At 40.8% G+C, this 18,360-nt stretch overlaps 1 protein-coding gene and 1 pseudogene across 8 annotated transcripts in view; both read left to right on the forward strand.

Moving 5' to 3' along the window:
• Positions 1-744: 744 nt before the first annotated feature.
• The window catches only part of CHL1 (cell adhesion molecule L1 like), a 201,240-nt gene continuing 183,624 nt past the window's right edge, over positions 745-18,360 (forward strand). For 2 of the 8 annotated variants that reach the window (XM_043587948.1, XM_043587953.1), the window contains exon 1: positions 745-973. The gene's annotated coding sequence lies outside the window, so the exon portion shown is untranslated. Of the gene's footprint in view, positions 974-1,236; positions 1,351-1,881; positions 2,090-18,360 lie in introns of those variants that run through there. The other 6 variants (XM_043587956.1, XM_043587954.1, XM_043587950.1 and 3 more) reach the window with 4 other exon arrangements.
• LOC122487446 lies at positions 9,640-18,326 on the forward strand (annotated as a pseudogene).

An 18,360-nucleotide genomic window follows, 5' to 3' on the forward strand; every position in this document is an offset into this window, starting at 1 on the left:
ACAAAAGATGTATAAATAACTTACTCTGCAAAAGCCTGTGACTTTTCCAAATCAATTTTGGAATCCTACAGTAAAATTTACATGCTTTGGTGGAATTGATAAGGGATCAGAAATGGCCTTTTACATTGGAAATGAGCACACCGGGCTTTCTTCTACCCTATAGTAGTGAATTAATACAGAATAGGTACGAAAAAAACTTTACGGAATAATGTGGTAAAAATACAGACCATAGGTATTAAGACAAAAATTTTAAAAGTGGTTAACAGTGAAAGGTGCCCAAATTTATGTATGTAATAATTTGGCAGCTTACTGTAGTAGCATCTTTTGCAAATTAAATAGCAAGCCCCAACACACCTATAAATGGGGCAGGAAAGCAAAAAGAATATTTTTAATAGGTACATGGCACCACACCCTTCCAACATGCAGCGATGAGGGAAAACCAGACCGGCGACCCGTGTCTAGAATATGTACTGAGTGAAACCATCGGGAGGGGGAGGGCTTTTTTTTTTTTTTTAATTCTTTTTTGCAGATAAAAGGGACAGCGATCCTACCTCTTTTGACCATACATGTTGAAAACGACGAGCGAAGTTTTGGCTGCGTCCCTTGCTTTTCAGCATGGAATACAAAGTCTTAAGCCTGTAGCTCTCCCTGTCCCAAGGGAGTGTGCTAAGGGAGGGAAAATAGGCGGCGTGGGTGAGGGGTGGCGAAGCAGAACCGAGGGAGAGAGGAGAGGCGCTAGCCAGCCTCTGCCCGGAGGGCGTGGATCCCAGCGCAAGCCAGAACAGGTCCTGCGTTCTCGCGGCCACTGCCAGCAGCGGGCGGGGCCCGGCAGGATCTCCGCGGGCAGACTCGCGTGTGGATCAGCAGCGAGCAGCCGGCAAGAAACTCCCTTGGATCCGCTAGGAGCTGTTGGACCCTGTACGTCTCTCTCCCGCAGCAAGGCAGCTTGGGGGAGAAGTTTCCCCGAAGGAAGGTACGGAACCGAGCTAAGGCCGAACGCTCAGGTGTGCCTAGGTGGGGGTTAATTTGCATCTGTTTTGCTAGCCCTGCGGGTTCTCCCAGTTCGCCGGGTAGTCAACTCTCTGGGCGTGATGGAAGGCGGATTAAGGGTTTGCGGCTGGGAGGGGTCAACTCACTGTGGGTAGGAAATGGTGCGCAATCTGGGCTTCATCCTTGCCTAAAAGTGGGGTGGCCCGAGGTCCCTCAGCCCTAACCCGGGAAGAGACACCCCCTTTCCCAGCCCCGCCCCCTGGTGGCTGAGGCTGTATTCAAACACAGCTCTGGGTTATTCGGATAGAGTGAACCGGGTCCGCGAATCCTCTGGCTCCCACTTTCTCCGCCTGGTTACGGGTAGGTTGACCCTCGGTCTTTCTTCCAACCCTCCTCCCCTCAGTGCTCCCTACCCTCTGGAGAGGATTCCAGACCCTCCCAGAGATTGCAGCCCTCTCTTTCCAGTAGGGGGTCGGCGGTCTGGCTGGGTTTGGGATCAATCCTGGTCTCACTCCCCCCTGACCCGGACCATCTCTAGGGTCGTAGAGCATTTGTTCTCTTCCGCACCCCATTCCGCCCCTATCTTGATCCCATTCTCAGGGGAGAATCCCAGGTACTGGTTGGGGTTCTGTACACGCCGCCAGCTTGGAAAGGGAGCTCTGTGGACAGCAGGGTTAAGGGGGGCAAGAAAGCCGGGAGGTTCAGGACTTCCACCTCCCCAGACCACCGTGGGGGCTAGAAGCCAGGCCGGGGGCGTGGTTGCCATGGCTCCCTGGTAGCTGAGCCGGTGGAGCTAGAGATGCCAGTCACGGATGGTCCCTTCTTCCTCTTTGTGCCTCTCTCTCTCATTTTTTTCTTTTTCTTTCTTTCTTTCTTTTTCTTTTTCTTTTTCTTTTTCTTTTTCTTTTTTTTCTTTTGAGAGTATGCCTGGGGAGGGAGAAAGTGATTAATTTGGAGAGCAGGGATTGGAGCCGGGAAGCTGAGAGGCTGGGGAACGCCGGCCCCTTCATTCCCATTCCTCTTGCTCGCTGTGGGAGCCGCACTTTGGAATTCCAGCGAAAACCTGAGGGCCAAAGAAGCCGCTGCCGCGCGGGCCCAGGTACCCACGCCCCGAGCCGCGCCCTGGGGCGAACGCGGGGTGGGGGTCCGGCTGTCAGCGAGAAGGCGGGCAGGGGATGGGGTGGAAGGCGAGCGGCGGAGGGCAGGTGTCTAGTGGCACAGCGGGGCTAAGCGAGGGGCGCTGGGGTTCAGCCCCGCCCTGGAGAACCTTTTGAGCCCCCCCCCCACCAAGGGCCGGCAAGTGGCCGCCTGGGCACGCGCGTGCGTGACGGCGCGCTCTCTGGAACGCCCGTGGTGAGAGGGGTGTGTGTGTGGGGGGGGGGTGGGTTGGCATGTGCGCGTGCGCGCGGAGGTGGGCAACTGGTGATCCACCTGGGCTCACGCAAGGCAGAGTCTCTGGCGGCGCCCAGGTGGGTTCCAATTCCAGCTCCAACGTCTGTGATGTGTGATTTTGGACGGGCCATTTAACTCCTCCGGGCCTCGGTTTCCCCTTTTAAATAGTAACGATAATATCAATACCTTACTTTTTGGGTTTTTTGCCAGGACTGGAATGAGATAATCCAGGAAGATAGTTTAGCCTAGTGTTTAATGCTTAATAAGCACCTTGGTTTAGTTATGATGGGGTTACTGTTATTATTAATTAATCTTCAATTTATTTAGATAGGGTGCATTCTTATTTCTCCACATCTTTATTTAAGACAAAGTACTGTGTTTTCTAATTTTGGAGGATACCGACAGATATTAAATATTTCTGCCCCGTGCAACTACCTGCATAGCTCTGGAGTGCAGCAGATTGGAATATACAAAGTGACCAACTGCTGGTCAAGATGGCTTGTCAGACGTTGTTGGAAAGAAAAGCTTAGAAAGCTATTTGGGGAAACTTTTAGTGACAAGGAAAAGAAAGAGTTTATTCTAGAGCTTGTGTGTAAGATTCCATTTCCTCTTTCATAGGCTGATGTTCTAGTTGGGTTTGTCTTAATTCCAGTCTCTTGTGATGGACCAGCCTCTGGCTTTCATAATTTAACTTGGTTCTAGAGTCTAGTGTATAACCCAGCTTCCTTTTTTATGGCCTTAAGTGCTGCAGTGGATTTACTTCTAGTAATGGCAGAGCACAGTGTGTAATCATTCCTCACAAGCACCTGAATATTGTCAGTGAATAAATAGAGACAAATAGTTATTTCTTGGCAAGTGTGAGTACTGGCTATGGCAGTTCATTAAAAATCTCTTTCTGGGCAAGTGTTTACCCACATCACTGTAGAAGAGTAGGACTATCATGATTAATACATTTTTTTTTTTCAGTTTCTGCTCTGTTGCATCTATACTTACAGATGTGTTCCTAAAAAAAGAAAAAGCTGCAGGTGTTTATTGCTACCTCATGGTTTTATTAGGTGGTCTAACTAACCTAGTGATGAGCAAAACATTCCATGAACCTAATTGTGAGACTGACAGGATTTGATATTGTGCATAATATGTTTATTACCTTTAAGTTAATTAATCCCATTTACTGAATTAGCTTTAAATACATTTTAAAAATATCACTTACTTGTTAAAATGTAGGCATGTCTTGGTGGATCTGAAGGAAGTAAAACTGGACAGATGTCCCCATCCCCAAGTTCCTTATGATTTTATAAAATAGACCTCACCTTGGAAAATATTTGCTGGATAAACTATAGTTTACTTTTGAATATTTTGAAGATAGGTTCTTTGACCTAAAATTGCTTTGTTGAAATAATTAGGCTGATTGCTTTTTTTAGGGAGAATTAAGTAAAAGTAGTGATCAAGATTGATTTACAATTCTACTAGTTTTTTTTTTTTTTAATCTCATAAAAGAAAATTAAGTAATAGAGGGGGCTGAATGTCATCAGATTTGAAGGAATGAGTGTCAGGAAGCCTTGTGAGTATCAGTTCAGATAGTAGAGTATTGCTTTAAGTTTGACTTTTGCATGACAACACCCTCTTCTTCACCGTGAATATGTCATCTTTAAAAGGTACCTTGAGGAATTAGTGTGACAGCTTGCCTGAAATTCATGTGATCATTTACATATTGTTTCCCTGGAGCCTTGGCATTAAATGTTTCATTTGTTGGAAATTATTTTGCCTTTTGATTTATGACAGCCAGCAGTGCCATGGAGCCTAATACATTGTAGAAACCAAAATTTGGCTTTTCACTGTTTTGTATTTTCCCCTCAAAATCTAAGCAGTGATGCATATGGATAGCTTAAGTTTGGCCAAAGACAAAGGGTAACGTGGAAAATCATGACACATGTAGAGGTACTGAGTCCTGAATTTGGGAAGCTAATTGACATGCAAAGGTATAAGCTAGAGGAGGGAGTTGTCTCCATACTAAGGGTGTTTTCAATGATGTGCTGTATTATCTGATTCAATCAGTGTTGCTTGTTACTTTTTCAAACCGAGACCTAGAATACTATATTTTCAATTATGAACATTTTGATTACAGCTTCATTGTAACTAATTTAGTCTGAAGAGAATGCAATTATTATGGTGATTTACATACAATATGCTAAGTTAACACAGCTAATGAGTGAAAGCATAATATTCTTTCTATTCATTCCTGGAAAAATATTGTGCTAAGCATTCTTTCAAAGAAAAGATTACATTATTCGCCAGCATTTTATGTCTACCTACAAGTAGGATTGGCATTGAGCCATTTTCTCTGCTATTGAAGTGAAATCTCTCACATTTTGGCGACTATGCCTCTCCCCCTCTTTGGGGTGGAAGGGAGAATGGAAACAATTCCCAATTTAATTAGATATGGGGCTTTCTCCTTTCTCTACATCTTTATTGGAGGAAAGATTCTGTATTTTCTAATTTTGGAGGCTGGTTAACACCTTAAACATTACTAATTACTGCAGTTTATTTTATGTGTGTCGCAATAGTGTAGTTAGTTAATTATAGCTTTCTCATTAGCACCATGTAGAGAATAATGAATTAACGCATCCCTTTGATCGAAAGAACATCTAAGTTTATCTTCTGAGAATAAAAGTGTTATTGTGTTCCCGAAAGTCACTATAATTTCCCCAAGAAACAAATTGGTTGGAATTCTCTAGCACTGGGATAGGAAGCTTGATGAATGAGTTGGATTGATCACAAACAAGAGGGAGTAGAGCTGTGGTTGCTTGGCAACCTAACATTATTCTGCAATTTCCTCTGGTATATTTATCCAGTAAACTAGAAAATTCTGTTTTGTTAACGAATGTTTTTAGTCACTGCACAAATAGACCATAACTAATTGAGATTTTATGTATTGTGGATAAAAAATGATCCTGCTTACCTTCCTATTGTGTTTAGATAATGAAAATACAAAGAGAATGCATATTGTTTTCAGTTTGTAAAATCTTGTGTAAAAAATGTTATTTTAATTTTCATAATAGTTTGTTCCTACCAAAAGATTACAACTTGTTTATCTCTTTGGAAGTCAGATTATTAGGAGTGTGTGTGTGTGTGTGTGTGTTTATGTGTATTTATACACAATTTTTCAAGAAGAATCAGAGATAGAATTTGAACTGAGATGAATTCTTCCAAAATTGTGGTTTGTTGCTTGAACTGGCAATATAGGTAAATTGAAGAAGGTATAAATATCCAATCTGAGTGATACTAGCAGATGATGATAATAATAAATGTACTGAGTTTGACAGTTACAGACGTGTGCTCTGTTCTTTGACCAGAGTTTCTTTTCCTGGTGATCATAATCATTCTCCCTTCTGTTGCATCTCATTTTCACCATAGTTGCAAAGTAGGAGCTCAGCAAATCCATCATCTACCCATCTTCTAATCTAACTCTCCCCAACTCCAGGGTTTGGGATAGAACACTTTGCTATTCAGCTGTGAATTTTAGTGTGCATCAAAATTCCCTTCTCAGATCTTAACTTTCTTGAGGGAATACATTCCATTTTATGCATCTCATAAACCTTATATTGTGTGGCACAGTGGGAAGGAAGCAAACTGGTGTGGTGGTTAAATGCACTGGCTATAGTAATCAGGCTGCCTGGGTTCAAAATCACAGTCTGCTAACTCCTTGGTATGTGGCCTTGGCTAAGTCATTTTAATCTAACACTGATTTCTTCTATGAGATGGAGGTTAATATACATGCCCAGCTTGTGTGTGTTATTATGAACATTATGTGGGGCAATCTATATAGACAGTTTAGTAGAACTTATTAAGCACTCAATAAATTCTGGCTTTTAATTATAATTATTATTATCCATCTATTCCATATTCAGTTTATGAATGGATAAAGATACAGAGATGTGCGTGTATACCTATGTATATGAATCAGTGTGAACCATCATCATGGCACAATCAAATGGAAAACTGTTGATACTTACATCAATTATGCACACATAGACTAATAGTGGTTGTTCCACATACTTCAAAGATTCTAAGAGTTCTGGTTCTCAGGCTTGACTGAAATGAGAATCACCTGGAGATCTTTGTAAAACTACCAGCCCAGATGAATCCCATCGGCATCCCTGGGGATGATGACTAAGACTTGTGGATTTTTGAAAGCCTTTGGTGATGGTAATGTACCTTGGGGTTGAGTACCACCAACATAGATTGGGATAGACATTCTTTAACATCATGTTGGCCTGAGGCATGTTGGCCTTGGTGTTGTGAAATGTGGTTGGAAAAGAAAAAAAAAAAAAAAAAAAAAAAAGCTTTGGCAAACCTCTGAGGTTTTTCTTACTAATCCCTTTGGTTTAAACAGCACTTTATTCTCTGAAGAGCTCAAATGCACTTTTCATTTACTGTGTATTATTTCATTTCTCAGCCAAATGTCTCTGTGAAGATGGTAGGAAAGAAGTCATTATCCTGATTTTGCAGATGAATGGAGTGAGCCCTACTGAAATTAGATGATTTGATTAGATTCATACATTTCGAACAGACCCAGATACCCAGATTCCTGTTACTTTCGAGTCTGGATGCTTCTGTGTTTTACCTCAAGTTTTCAAATAAGGGAGAGAGAATTATATTTTTAGGACTAAATAATTGTGTAATAAAGGGATGCTAGAGATGTGAATTTCTACCTTGTTGTAATTACACACTGCAATGAAAAGCACATTTTTTTTTTCTAAAGAAGACTCTATTTAGGATCCAAACCCTGAACCTAGCCTACACATGTGTTTTGTTAGGAGTGTTTAAGAAATATTTCAGCCAATATGTAAAAACCAGGGATTTTAGGTAAAAATTTGTATTTCTGATTTATCTTAAAAACCTTGATGTTCTCACAGTCTTGAACCTGAGTGTCCAGAGAGTGCTGTTGGCAGTCTTAAAGGAACCAGAGTTTTGTGTCTTCTCTGGGTAAAACGTGGTCTCTTCTTGTTCTTACTTTTATTTTTTTCTTATGTATAAATCATACTCAAAGGGGTTAATTGAAGGGAGTTTCAAAAAGCAACCACATCTTTTTAGACAGGCTTGAGAGAACTCAAAAAGGGCTGCTGAAGAGCTGCCCCTCATCCAGTGAGAGAGACAGTAGATGAGGGAAGTTACTAAGGAGGTGAGACCAGTAGCCTAGGGAAAGGCCACCAGACAGGACCTGTGGCTTTTCGGAGAGAACCAGCCATGATCAAGTGGGAGATGCAGATCTTCTCCTTTCTCAGAGTAGCGGAACCAACCAGAAGTCAGACGGCAGGGGAGCCTGATTGGTCTGCAGAGACTAGTTTGCTCTGCACAGAGGAGGACGGAGGAGGGTGGAGAATGGATTGGAATCTGGCAGGTTAATGAAGAACATTCAGCACACCTTGAAGCCTTAAAATGTATGGAACAAGGGGTAATGAGGAAGGGGAAGGTTTGAATTGCCAAAAGTGGAACAAAATGGAGAACCATTAAATGTGCATTCAGTACCATCTTCTCCCACTTTCCTTGGTCGTTGCTTTCTTTGCCCTTCTTTCATTTCCCTAGGTGGACATGCTCCCATTCAGAGGTAGGTTTCAGCTGCAGCCTCCAGACTTCCAAACAATTTTGTCCGTTCCCCTGCATATAATCTCCCCTTTCCAAGATGAGAGCTGATACAGCACAGACACTAATGCAAAAGGCTTATTATAGCCTCTATGGTAACAGGTTTGCATTTTTAGCAGAAGTTCTTCCTTCACAAAAGCTTTTGCTGTAAGTGGTAAATGTAAGACTAGAGATTGCAGATATTATGCCTGCAAAGGAGACACACCCTCAGATAACAGTCCAGCAGCTTAAAGTCACTGTAGCCTGGACATTTGAATCTCTGGAGCGGTACCCCTCTTCTTTGGCATAGTGGCAGTAGAGTGAAGAAGGTGAGGAAGTAGATCGGGGCAGGGGGGCATTGGTAGCCTATTGATAGGAAGCATTTGTGTTTCCTGGGGCTAAGGGGCGAAATCCACAGTGTAATAGTAGGTAAGGAAGGAAGGAAAATGTGGCTTTTTTTGTTTGTTTGTTTGTTTGTTTGTTTGTTTGTTTGTTTTGGTCATTCCATGTAGTTAGAATTGATTGTGAGTTCAGTTTGTCATCACATTGAAGACCTTTGCTAAAGAACGTAAAGGGACAGAATATCAGTCTATTATGGGATGTTTTGTGTGCTGATGTGTTCAAAGGACACAACACATCTCATACATGCAAAATTGCAAGGAGAAGTAAATACTGACCTTTTCGAACATACTCAACACTATATTTCCATCTGTTCAGAAGATTATTTTGGAAGATTTCTATTAAAAAGAAAAGTTATTAATATCTTACATTATTTGGGTGCTTTCAGTATTTTAGAGATTTTCTTTTTACCATATCATCTTATTTGATTTTTACAGTGATGTGCTGAACAAAAAGGAATAAATTGTTAGCCTGTTTTAAAAACAAACAAAAACAACTGTAAACAAACAAATACGGTCTAATAGCTGGTTAGGCAGTGGTGAAACCAGAATTAAGGCTCAGATATCCTGATTTGTACCCCAGTTCAATACCCACACTAGTACTTTGAGATTTTATTTGAGACACAAGAAAAATACGGTATAAATGAGTTTTTTTAAAAAGTTAATATGTAAACCGAAGGATGTAATGAGTTTAGGGGAAATAATGAAATCTTAACCAGTTATATTCCAGGGTTGAATGTAGCCATGGCCAAACATAAGGAGGTTTGATTTTCCATAGCTTCTTTAATTCAATGATATATTGACTGATTGGTTAATTGATTATAGGTCCTATGAGATATTGACCAGTCATTTTAAAAAGCTTTTATTAAATAATTGCTTTATCCTACAGACAGACTAAGGCTGTGTGCCAGGCTGATGCTTAAGTAGCTACCACCTATTAAATGTTTATGATATATTTTGCATTCTCTGCGTAAGTCATTTACGTGAAGTACTATTATTTGTTTTAATTTTTTTTTCACTTAAAATTTTTTTTAATGTTTATTTATTTTGAGGAACTGGGGGAGATAGAGCATGAGTGGGGGAGGGGCAGCAACGGAGGGAGACACAGGATCTGAAGCAGGTTCCATGCTCTGAGCTGTCAGCACAGAGCCAGATGCAGGCTTGAACCCATGAACTGTGAGATCATGACCTGAGCCGAAGTTGGATGCTTAACCAACTGAGGCACCCAGACGCCCTGTGAAGTACTATTATTATAAGGCACATTTTGAGCTGGATGGCACAGACATTGTGGGGGTTTTGTCCAAAGTCACCCCTTATGGCTTAGAACTGGCAGAGCCAGAACTCATCCGGACTGAAACTCAGAAGTATCTGATTCCCAGCCCCAAGTCCCTAACTGCTACCTTGAACCCCCTTTGATTCTTTCATACACCATCAGCACCTTGTGTTAATTCAGGGCGCTGTAACAAAGTACTCTAGGTAGAGAGGCTTATAAACAAGAGAAATTTATGTCCTATATTTCTGGAAACTGGAAGTCTGAGGTCAGAGTGCCAGCATAGTCTGCTTCCTCTTGTGAGGGCCTTCCTCCTGGTTGACTTTTCATTGTGTCTTCACAACAAGAATGGCTGAAGGAGGACAAGAGAGCTCTCTGGAGTCTGTCTCATCAGGGAACGAATCCCATTCATGAGGGCTCTACCTCACTACCTAATTACCTATCAAAGGCCATACCTCCAAATAGTACCACTCTGGGATTTGGATCTCAACATAGGTATTTTGGGGGGAGCCACAACCATTCAGTCTTTTGCCTACCCTTTCTTTTCTCTCTAGGACTTCATTTCCCAAGTGTGCGGTGTCAGTGCCCCCTTGGTTAGCAGGATTCTCTATAGTCTATGGAGAATATTATATCCTCTATAACTATAGTCTTCATCAAGAGCTAGCACGTGTCCCTGTTGTTTATCCAAGTTTACCTGTACCGTGTCTTCATTATCTCAGTTAAACATGTGGAAAAGGAGATCTAAAGGATTCTTCTTAAGGTATGACATGAAAATGCATGCTTAGTCCCAGGAATGGCAGCATTTAAAAAGACTATCCAAAAGCCTTAATGCAACAGATTAATTGTGAGGGGCTTCCATGTGAGCGATACACTGAGAGAGGAGGATGTTTGTATTCTCTCCAAAGTCTTGTCGTAAAAGCATTTGGTGCCTGACTCTTCCTGTCCCTGGGCACCAGTATATGTAAAATTCAACCTTTACTCTCCCCATAGCTTTTGCTTGCCCTCATTACCATTCTTCTGTCTTGGCAGAAATGTTTCTGATGCTCTGTCATACTGATATGCATGGACTTCCCTCACATCTGGGTGTTACATGTAACCAATTACATTACACGGTTGGCATTTCGACAGAGGTGTGAGTATCTGCCACGCCAGATTAAGATAGGAATAGTTGACTATGGCACATGTCGTAAAGCAGCCTGACTCTTCTTAAAATGACACCAATCTTCATGATGGCATTATCTTTATTCACAGCTGTCAATTAAGGCTTTAGAATTAAAAAAAAAAAAAATTAACCCTATCCTAGGCATGGTCAATATATTTGGGATTTTGAGAGGTATTTGATTTCTTGGTTTGGGGTATTTAGAAACAGATGTCATTATTTTCTTTTAATGTGCAAAATATAAACAGTGTTTGTATTTTCAGATACTAAGGAATTCCCATTTCTTTTTGTGTAATAGAGGCAAAAATGTTTGCTTTTTGCTTTGCCTAGACAGTTGTTCTCATTTCCTTGGACGTGGGAAATGGATTTGTTGTAGGGCTTTTGTTGGACCCATGTCTGCTTCTCTAGAGTACAGTACTTGGCTTCTCAAGAAATATATTCATTTTTGTGTTATAAATCCAGAGACTTACTAAACTTGTTCTGTAAAATGTATCTAATGACACAGTGGAGAATTCATTCGATTAAAACATCTAAGGCATTATACAATGGCAATAAATTGTAACATGGCCCACAATTGTAAGCAAACAAAGAAAAATAATAACAATTTTAACATCTATACACTGCACCAGAATGAATAATAGGCTGTTTGGATTATTTTTTATTATTGGCTAATTTGAGATGGATACTATTTTTCTATAAAGGAGATCTGAGTGAATGGATAAAAATAGAAAGCCCAAATAAAGGTGTTTAACTTTGACCTTGATTCAATTTTGCTTTGTAACGTGTAGCAATTAATTCTCAGTGGTGCTAGATTTCAAAGGGTATCAACAGACCACCTTTCCATGCATAGAAGCATCTGCATGTAATTGATTTGGGCTGCATTTTTTAAGATAGTTGACTTGCTTGAAATAATACTAAAGGACCAATGAGCAATTCGGATTCAACTCGTGTGCTTTTGTGAGTCAGGTTCAAATAAACTGGATTTGACCTTAACCACTAACCCCTGAAAAAGGGGCTGGCAGTCATCACAATGAATGCCATCCAATTATGTATAAAAATTGATATGAGTCCTCTCTTCCTCTGCGCTGCCTGGGGAGCTAGCAGCCATCTCCTGCTCGGCACTATGGCTGCCCTCAGACCTCTGGTGAAGCCCAAGATCATTAAAAAGAGGACCAAGAGGGACGCCTGGCTGGCTCACTTGGTAGAGCTTGCGACTCTTGATCTTGGGGTTGTGAATTCGAGCCCCATGTTGGGGATAGAGCTTAATTAAAAATAAAATATTTTACCTAATTAAATACATGAAAAGAGGACCAAGTAGTTCATCCAGCACCAGTCAGACCAATATGTCAGACTCAAGCGCAACTGGTGGAACCCCAGAGATGTTGATAACAGGGTGTGCGGAAGATTTGAGGGCCAGATCTTAATACCCAACATTGGTTAAGGGAGCAACAGGAGAACAAAGCACATGCTGCCCAGTGGCTTCTGGAAGTTCCTAGTCCACCATGTCAAGGAGCTTGAAGTGCTGCTGATGTGCAGCAAATCTTCCTGTGCAGAGACTGTTCACAGTGTCTCCTCCAAGAACCGCAGAGCCATTGTGGAAAGAGCAGCCCAGTTGGCCATCAGGGTCGCCAGTCCCAATGCCAGGCTGCACAGCAAAGAAAATGAATAAACAGCTTCTGTGCATGTTGTACTTGTATTAGTAATATCATGACACTATTACAAAAATGATATGAGTCGTTTGAATTGGAAATTGACCTCTATACCTAAAACCTCTTTTTGAAAACTTGCTTACTCCCTCTATTTTCCTGTTTCACCAGCTGTAAACTGAGGACAGAAACATTTACCACTGCCTCCCAGTGTTGGAGGATTAATGAGCTAATATTTGTAAAGTGCTTTGAAGATAAAAATGCCAGCTATTATTATTACTAATAAACCATTTTTCTCCACTGTAATTTTGGACAGCAGCCATTAAAAACTCATTACTGTATTTAACAGTAAAACAATCTGCTACAGCCCTGTATTTACTGCCTCAATTAAGCATGCATTCCACTTCCTTGGCCCCTCAAAATTCAGAGCTGATGAGGACGGACAGAAAGGTGTATGTTGTTATTTCCCAAGTTCATTTAAATAATGGGTTTAACAGACTGGATGCTTATAGTGGAGTGTAGGTTGATGGTTTCTGATGAAAACCAGACTATGTCCTTAACGGGAGGCTAATTTGGCTGTGCATTTGGTTCTGTGCCCTATAAAGGGAATGGAGTGCCTACTTCTGGGTTTTTATTCAACTGGATTCACATTATGTTTACTGCCTTTGAAGATTGTATTCCAGTGTCCTTAGGGTTGTTTCAAACTGGTTCCATGAATAAAGTACGTTTATTTGAGTAGTCGTACGTGTGTGTGCACACATGGTGGAGAGCAGGCCAGGGTGTGTGCTGTTTATGACTGATCCTAAAAATGAAGTCGAAAACTGAAGTAATGATGCAGCTACTTCCAGTCCACAAATACTGAAAAATAAAAAGGAGGTCTTGAATTATGCAGAGCAGTTCATTAATTTGTAATTAGGGTGTTGTATTAAATTTCTTCAATACTAATTTATTTTGATCTATGTAGATGTCCTAAAATACTGAATGGCATTTCTCACCTATTGCCAAAACGATGCTCATTTTCCCCTATGCTGTTGTACTACTGCAGATAAGAGTAAGAGATTTAAAATAAATTAGTGATTAGAATGACAAGTAAATGTACTTGTGTACAAGTATTGTGTACTTGTACAATAATGTGTACATTGTTAAGTGTACTCAATAGCTACCTCCAGTGTCTAAATCCTAAACTAATATATAAAAGTTGAATGAAGAGGCCTCATAGCAATCTAAATTCACTGAATTCACTACCAGAATTTTCGTATGGAAAGACCTGTCTCAGTGACTACTTACTCTTAATTTAGAACCATTCTAATAAGCATAACGCTCTGTTTTATTTTAGTGGATGACACATATACACTGCAAGTTAGAACAGATGATGGAAATTTTGCAGATTCGTTCACAGACAAAAGAAGTTAGAGCTAGCATGTCCTCAGCAAGGGAGGAGAATGGAGAGGCTGGAAAAAGGCAACTCAGAAATCATGATGGCTCCATGTGTGGTCCTGAGTCATTAAGAAGTTACTACAAAATAGTTTAAACTAAAAAATATTTTGGTATATCACCTATAGGTATATAAATCATTAATTTGAAAATCATGTGAAATCATCTTTCATACTGACCTGTTTAAGAATGTTACATATAAATACAAAACAGCAATATTAAATTCCCCAAACCTCTTACAAGATGTTCTTCTAGAAGCAAGGCACTAATAACTGTCCAAGGTACTATCGTTTGGAGATAAGATTTTGCATTGCAAGCGTGTCATAATGTATTTTTTTTTATTACTATCACTTAGGGAGGCCATGCTTTGTAAATACTATCACCATTCCATTGACTTCTGAAATTGAGCTCATGCTATTTTCATCATTTATTTTTGTTGAATTGTGCATGGGGAATTCACCATATGGCTTTAAACTGTTTAAGACCTCAGTAGGAATGTGCTTTGCATATGAGATTCTTGGGGGAAATACACAAGTTGCCTATCGTTTGGAAGAAAAGTACCTGGAGACTTATGTGTAGCTAAGAGGGAAAATGATGAAAAATTAGTTTGAATTGTGACTATGTAGCAATTTATGTAAAATGTAAAGGGACACTGTTGCGTTATCTTTTGGCACATTATTAACCCGTAACTTAAACATCAATTTTATAAATTGCTTTTGTGGGTCATGCTTTTGTGGATTGGGAACTCAGGGAGGGCTAAGGTGGTGACCTACCTGGTGACAACCGGGGTGACATGGTGTTCAGATGGTGGCTTGGCCGGGCTTCCCTAGTGGCCCCAAGATGGCCTCACTTGCATGTCTGGTGTTATGCACATTCAAGCAGAACTGAGTTCAGTTGGGCCCCTCTTTGACCTCTGTTTCTTTTCATGTAGCACATGATCTTTCCTCTGGTCTCTAAAGTAGGTCATTAGACTTCGTACATGATGGCTCAGAGCTCCACAAGTCCAAGTTAGAAGATTGTTGGTTCTTGTAAAGACTAGGCCTGAAGCAGTTTCAGCCTCCCTTCCACTGTAGTCCAAACAATCAAACACCAGTCTCTTTAATAAGAGAATTCTTTTTAATAAGAGAATTATTAAACCTACTGTGATACCATTTACTCACCACATGACTGATACCAAATTGGAAGAAAACATGGAACAGGTGGAACAACGCTGTGCCCCAGAGGGACACTCCTTTCTCTTCCTACTTCCTAGATCTCTTAACCGCAGGAGAACACACGACTTGGAGAAGGGAATGTGACACAAGAGTGAACTTTGGCTAGCCAGAGGCCCCCGTGCCTGGAGGGAGAGAGAATAGAAGTGAGAGGCTGTGCGGCGAGTTAGGTGAGGACACTTCAGGCTCAGATTCCTTAGTGGGATGGGCTTTTCTGATGCTCTGTATCTGTCATCTGTTTGCATTTATCCTAACTCTTTTCCATTCATCTTGGAAGTGGGTTGGCCTCAGGAAAACTAAGGGTACCCCAGCAGAGTCAGAAGGGCCATGGTGAAACTCAAATGCTAGGAAACAGGGAGTTGACTACTTAGATTGCACAAGGCACTAGGCTTGAGGAGGGATGGAAAAGAGCCTCTCCGTTTCCTTCTATTTATCTTTCATAGCCTCTAACAAAAAAGGAAGCAGGCTTCATGCACCAAAATGATGATTGTGCATTTGGCTTCAGCCTTTCTTTACCTGTAACTTCCAGAAGCAGGATTGTAATGGAAAGGGGACTAACAGGTGGCAAATACTAACATTATTCTCCTATCTTCCTGCAGTGCTTTGAGAGCACAGAGCAAGAAGCAGGTCAAGAATATACAGCAAGGGAGCTGTCTTGGGCTGTTTCTTTCTCTTCAAATGCTCATGGGTAATGGATGGAGAACAACTACTGCGGTGCCTGATACGGGTTCAATTTGTGTTCTCAATGCCTCTACTTCTGTCTTTCCTCACACCCTCCCATCATATTCTTCCTGCTATGGCATGCCATTTTTCTCTCAGTGCTTGGGAGCCATGCATACTATTATTCTTCCACCTCTGTTACATTATCCCACCCTTCTGATAAACATGAGTGGATGTTTTTCTCCTGCAGTCTTGCCAAAAGCACTTACAGAGTATTGCACTATATTTGTCATATTTCAAAAACTCTTTCAGCAGGCAAAATGCAATATATGTAACTCTAAAGTGCTATGGTATGGTGAATTTAATTCTATATTGCTAATGTTGGCAATTGCCTTTAAATAAGAGGCACACATAGATATGATTTAATGTGACGTTTATAAAAACAAGGTGCTTAAGCAAGGTGGGTATTAATCCTGTTCAGAGAGGTTAAAGGAACTCATGTTGTCTGATTTTGTCTTAAGATATTGCAATGACAAATCGTTTAGCCATTGATAAAATGTTTCCTTGTTCAGAGAATGTAAGTTTTTAGATGATACAACCTGTAAAGTCGTATTAAAAACTGTTGGGACTGTTGAAACACAGGCAATCCTCAGAATTTTTCTGTGGTTTCTTTTGTTCTAGCAAAATACATTTTTACTATAGCAAAGAGCACCTCTTGGCCAGTCTTGCTTTAGCAGTTTTCCATCTGTCCTGTACATCCTTTCTCTACTTTTAACTGACCACAAAGCCTGCTTCACCTTTCTCCTTGACACGCCGAGACTTATTTCTCATGAACTATTCTGGATAGTTCCTTGTTCAGCTTTTGAATCATTAGACCACTACAGCCTCCCTCTCCCTGGATTTCTGCCTTTTGTAACTATTCTTGTCCACTAAGGTCTAAATGTCACTGTTAAAATCCCTTTTCTCGCTTGTCACTTTGACCATGATGTCACTTACTTCCCGAAAATTTCCCCTGGTTCCCCACTACTTTGCAGGCCAAGTAACTGTCACACTTGGTTTCCACATTCAGCCGGACTCAGCCTTCATTATTCCCTTCTACTTTCCTGTATCCTTAGAGACCTGTCCTTTTACCCAATAGCTTGCTGTTCCTGCCTTCTTAGCACTCCTGTCTTCCCAGATAGATTTCCTGCTGTTCTTTCTTCTTGTAATAACCGGTCACTCATTCATCTCCCATTCTCTGAGACTCCCTGAAATACACCATCTTCAGTATTTTTGTCATAATTTACTTACATTTTTAACGGCACATTAAAAAAAATATGTTGCCTTAAGCTGGAGGTTTTATTTCATTACTGTAAATGAAACCCCAGTGTCAGTGGGAAACAAGAGAGGTAACTACAAATGTTAAAACTATGAAAACAGTCCAAGGTCATTAAATGCTAGCTAGATAGTGTTGCCTGCCGATGGTTCCGGGTTGCCTCCATAAAATAGCAAGATTAGTAAAGTTAGTGTTGTTAGTGTTATATTAGGACCTCCTGGAGACTCCTACTTTTTTGTACAGTCAGAAGGATTACAAGAGACTGCAAAGGGGATGTTCACTTAGGTCATCCCAAAGGACTTCTTAAGATCACCGCAGGACTGAGAACAGTGTCTGGGACATGCAGCCCAATTCAAGGAGGGTGAAGACATCCCTTAGAAAAACTCAACACACTTCTATGCCTTTATCCTATGACGTTCCTGCATTTAACCATTAGATGAAAATTTGTGAAGTTCTTGCAGTGTGAAAATCTCTCTGCTGGATGGATGAATTCCAAGATGAATCAGATACAGTAGCTGGCCTGAAGATGCTTGCAGTTACCACTGAATATATGCCCACAAAATAGTATTACTGTTAACATCTATGCGGTTTTTGCAGTCTGACACTCTGAAATGTTACAAACCTCCAGTATAATTAAGGACATGTACTCAAGTACAATGTAAAATAGAGGACAAAAATGCCACAAGGAATGTATAGACAGTATATGATCAGGACAGGAAAGATTACTTCCAGTTTATGCACTATTAAAAGTGTCAGGGAAGAGGTAGGATTTGAAAGACAAGGAAGAAATTCCATTGAAATTACCATTTCTCTGTAGCAAAATAAATGTGCAAGTCCTAATTAATGAGCAATTAATTTTTAGCAGGATTTATTACACTGTAATCTTGTGCTGTTAGAGAAAACCTTCTTGTGTGATAAAATGTGATTTGATTACCTTTCTTAAGTTCTGAAAGGCTTATTTATCCATGTATTATGTAAAACAGGAGCCCTCCCTAATTTGGCATAGGCTTAGAGAAAGCCACACCTAGGTGGAAGATGGGTGCCTTCACCATATTTCTATTTTAGGGAGCCAACCTAATACCTGCTTGATTGGGAAGTCAGGGGATATGGACATCCAGAGCCATCATAGGGATGTTTGAGTCCTATGACCTTGGGATGTGCTTTTCAATTCTGAGGTGACCAGGAAATCAGAGGTTCCCAGCAGAAAAGCACAGCACTTCCCTGGCTATTCAGGTGCATTAATTTCTCCTTTATGTCTCAGCG

The sequence above is a fragment of the Prionailurus bengalensis genome, chromosome A2 (genome assembly GCF_016509475.1).
Source record: "Prionailurus bengalensis isolate Pbe53 chromosome A2, Fcat_Pben_1.1_paternal_pri, whole genome shotgun sequence".
NCBI lineage: Eukaryota > Metazoa > Chordata > Mammalia > Carnivora > Felidae > Prionailurus > Prionailurus bengalensis.